Here is a 4,669-nt window from a genome sequence, read left to right on the forward strand (position 1 = left end):
AGAACCTTCATCCTATCCCTCTTGATAAAACATAGAGCCCATTTACATTTCAGTTACTCTTGCTTCCATATGAACAAGGGCACTATATCCTTAAAACCACACATTCACTGGGGAAGGGTTATCTTTTTTTAGTCACAAGTTTAATCATCAAAAATCTTGTTAGCCAAGACTGCTTTACATTTGCCACCTGATTAAGATAGGAAGACCCTATCGTAGGGTATAGCCTAGGACCTGGATGCAGAGATGCTTAGGAACCACATGGGAGATTACAGTAATTCATTAAGGCTCCAGACAGAATACAGCTCCAAAATTTGGGGATGAGGTCAAGGAAAGGTTAGCTTCTGATACTCAAACTAAAAAAACTGGATAGGACTGCATCTGCAAAAATGACTCACTTTCAGTGATTTAAAAACATGTCCGAATGGAGCCATTGTCTCTTAGTCCAATTAAGAAAGTCACTGGGTTTCTCAAAAAACTGTAGTCCACTCAGTGATATTGTCAAATGCCTCAGATTCTTGTTGTGCTGTCATAACAGGAGGATTGGAAGCCAGCCTCAGACCTAAGAAAAGGAAGGCAAGAGAGCAAGCTGATATTAGACTTACCCAGCATCCCCAGATGGCAGGACACTTTGGCTTCAGAGGACCAATGTCAATTATTTAGTTAGACTATACCTAGAATAGAGCAGGGGCAAGGTACACTCAATTTTATAAAAATAGCCAGTAATTACATCTAACTATTTTTGTTATTATTATTTTCACCAAGTGTTGCAGTAGGCAGAGAGAACTAGGAAGAGGAGTGGATAAGAATGTCATGGATGAGGAATATAATGTACATTTAGTGCCAGATAGGAAAATAAATGGCTAAATGGAAGTTTCACAAGAGATGCAGCTCAGGAGTGGGTGAACAGAAAGAAAGACTTGGAGAAAGGCAAGGCTGACCTACTGATAAGAGAAGGTTAGGATGAGGCATAATCACAAGGGAGTGCATTTATAGATAACACCTTAATCTAAATGCCTGCATGAAGAGGAAAATTGGGAGAAGACGTCCCATGTGGAGCTTGCCATAGTAAGCATTTTTTTCCCAATGAAGTTGATACTTTGTAACGTCAAGCAATTGAGGGGTAAGCATTTAGAACCAAAGTAGAAGATAGGGAATAGCATTTGATTAGTTGGATGTATTAAATCAGCTATCAAGACAGATTGCATAAATGCTGCTAGAACTGTTACTTAATATAAGAAATAAGTTCAGGGTTTCCCCAGTTTTAGTCTTTGGGAGCTACCTTTATCATCTTGGCCATATCCTCATACCACTTATACTCTGTTTAATGTAATTCTTTAAAACAATTAATTTTTTTCAAACTTTAGCTTCATCCTAAACAATGGTATCTATGACCCCATGAGTTTGATAAGCTAGTTACATCTTTTTCTAACATATATTAACGTAAATGTATAACCTTAAAAGTTCTTCATCTGTGTGACAGAAGAAATCAACCTGTGTATTGTACAACTGGTGATACACAGATCCCATTCTGAGAAACCCTAAGGTATATCAATATATTGTTTGTCTACAGTAATGCTGTGGTTTGGTGTGTAAGAAAGTAAGTACTAAATGCACTTAGAACTCACTTTTTCTTCAGGTTCCTTCCCTTTTGAGCGGAAAAAGGAGGAAAAATATAGCATCATTAATTCCCTCCTACTTGGGTGGCTCAGGGACTTTTTTTTTTTTTTTTTTTTTTAGCGGTATGCGGGCCTCTCACTGCTGTGGCCTCTCCCGTTGTGGAGCACAGGCTCCGGACGCGCAGGCTCAGTGGCCATGGCTCACGGGCCCAGCCGCTCCGCGGCATGTTGGATCTTCCCGGACCGGGGCACGAACCCGTGTCCCCTGCATCGGCAGGCGGACTCTCAACCACTGGGCCACCAGGGAAGCCCAGGGACTTATTTTTAAGTTTTTGAAACCACTGATTACTCAAAGTGTAAGCCAGGGGGGTAGCCATTTGTAGGAGGGCTTTAGATTAGTAGAAGAGCAAGCGCTCCCCTGGTATGGAAGGAAGTGTACGTAGAGAGGCAGATGGAGTGACTGATTGCTCCTGGATACACTGAAAATGCTTTTATTCAGGCTACAACCCACCATAAAGAAAAGCTGTGGATGGGAATGAACAGTGTACCTGTTGAAAGACAGACCCTCTTTGGAGAAAATCAACTAACATTTATATTCAAGAACCCACATACTATGAAGAACAGGTAAAGATCCAGCCTACTTGGACCCACTGCACACATCCTTATTGAGTTTCTACCAAAATGTAGCACCAACATTTTGTCTCCCAGTTGGATTTACCACTAAGAGAGAGAAGTTGAAGCAAATAGCCAATGTTGGCATCTGGATAGATATAAATTCTGTAAATTCTGAAATTGGCATCCTAACTTATAAATCAGCCTCTTCTGAGTTAAGTTAGAATGAATGAGTTGCCCCTAAACTTGAACAATTTTGTAAGAAGTAAAAAAATAATTTTTCAACCCGCAAGGTTAAATATCTGTGGAGGCTCTACTAAGAAAATCATTCATAGTTGGGGCCCAGGTTGATCAGAAGCCTAGCCTATCTTTCTTTGAAACCTCAGTAGGTAAATGGGTACTAAAGACAAACTTAATCTCTGGTCCAGTTTTCCAAAGGCTGGCTCTGCTCGTTGGATAGCATTCTGAGGGGTTCCTATTACTCATCTCAAAGCTACATCTAACATCTTACTAATGGAGGCTCTGCCTTGATAGTCAATGAAAGATATTCACTAATGGAGTATTTTAAGAAATGAAATGAGTTTATGTGGTGGGTAGAGTATTTTGAAACATAGCAAAGATTAGTTTGTGCTAGAAGCCTTCATTTGGTGAAAAGACTGGCTTCTTGTCACCAAACAATCTGCCTGTCTTCCATGGGCTATGCTGACCTTCTTGTTAAATTGTCTTTTGCTCACTTAGCTCACCGGTTAACAATCTCTGTTAATTAGATACTAAGAGAACAAGGTGACATCTAGGTAGCTAGGTAGCAGAATCCAGAACCAACTTCTAATTATACAGTACTGAAAACAAAGTCTTCATCACTAAATAAGCTCTGTCTGGAGCAGGTTAGTATATAAACTTTATTTCTTTTTACTTTTAAGTGGTCACGCTGTGCTAACTTCACAAAAGTAGTTAGTGCTATAAAAGTCTTAGAAGAAAACACAGTGGTAAATCTTCATGACCGTGGGTTTGTCAATGGCTTCTTAGCTATGACACCAAAAGCATGAGCAATAGAGGAAAAAAATAGATAAACTGAACTTCATCAAAATTTAAAACTTTTGTGCATCAAAGGACATTGTCAAAAACTGAAAAAACCCACATAACTGGAGAGAAAATTTGCAAATCACATATCCAAGAGGGGACTTGTACCCCAAAAATATAAAGAACTCTTACAACTCAATAACAGAAAAATAAATAGCCCAATTAAAAAATGGGCAAAGAGATGTAGATGATCCCTAACTTATGGTGATTTTTCGACTTTATGATACACATTCAATAGAAACCGAACTTTGAATTTTGAATTTTATTCTTTTCCTGGGGCTAGCTAGCGATATGCAATAGGATACTTTCATGATGCTGGGCACTGGGAGTGAGGTACAGCTCCCAGTCAGCCACGAGATCATGAGGGTAAACAACCGATACACTTCCAACCATTTTGTACCCATACAACCATTCTGCTTTTCATCTTCAGTAGAGTATTCAATAAGTTACATGAGGGCTTCCCTGGTGGCGCAGTGGTTGAGAGTCCGCCTGCCAATGCAGGGGACACGGGTTCGTGCGATAGGCTTTGTGTTAGATGATTTTGCCTAACTGTAAGCCAATGTAATTGTTCTCAGTATGTTTAAGGTAAGCTAGGCTGAATCATGTTCAGTAGGTTAGGTATATTAAATGCATTTTTGACTTATGATATTTTCACTTTACAATGGGTTTATTGGGACATAGCCCCACCAGAAGTCAAGGAAGATCTATATAGACTTTTCTCCAAAGAAGACATGCAAATAGCCTACAAGCACATGAAAAGATGGTCAACTTCATTAATCATTAGGGAAATGCAAGTCAAAACCACAATGAGATGCCACTTTATATCCACTAGGATGGATATAATTTTTTTTAATAAATTTATTTATTTATTTTTGGCTGTGTTGGGTCTTCGCTGCTGCATGCGGGCTTATCTCTAGTTGTGGCAAGCAAGAGCTACTCTTTGTTGCGGTGCGCAGACTTCTCTTTGGGGTGGCTTCTCTTGTTGCAGAGCACAGGCTCTAGGCGTGCAGGCTTCAGTAGTTGTGGCACGCAGGCTCAGTAGTTGTGGCACATAGGCTTAGTTGCTCCGCGGCATGTGGGATCTTCCCAGACCTGGGCTCGAACCCGTGTCCCCTGCACTGGCAGGCGGATTCTTAACCACTGTGCCATCAAGGAAGTCCGTAGGATGGATATAATTTTTAAAAAGGAAAACAAGTGTCGGTAAGGATGTGAACAAATTGGAACTCCTGTACCTTGCTGATGGATAACTAAAATGGTGCAGCTGCTGTGGAAAATCGTGTGGTGGTTCCTCAAAAAGCTAAACATAGGGGCTTCCCTGGTGGCGCAGTGGTTGAGAGTCCGCCTGCCGATGCAGGGGACAC

The 4,669-nt window shown here is 40.6% G+C and overlaps 1 long non-coding RNA gene across 1 annotated transcript in view; it reads right to left on the reverse strand.

Annotated features, from left to right (window-relative positions):
- Window positions 1–417: 417 nt before the first annotated feature.
- LOC114487887 (uncharacterized) overlaps window positions 418–4,669 on the reverse strand; it is a 25,732-nt gene continuing 21,480 nt past the window's right edge. Inside the window, exon 3 of the long non-coding RNA XR_003683423.1 lies at window positions 418–559. This is a non-coding gene — a long non-coding RNA (uncharacterized lncRNA). The remainder of the gene's footprint in view (window positions 560–4,669) is intronic.

Source organism: Physeter macrocephalus, chromosome 15 (assembly GCF_002837175.3).
Source record: "Physeter macrocephalus isolate SW-GA chromosome 15, ASM283717v5, whole genome shotgun sequence".
NCBI lineage: Eukaryota > Metazoa > Chordata > Mammalia > Artiodactyla > Physeteridae > Physeter > Physeter macrocephalus.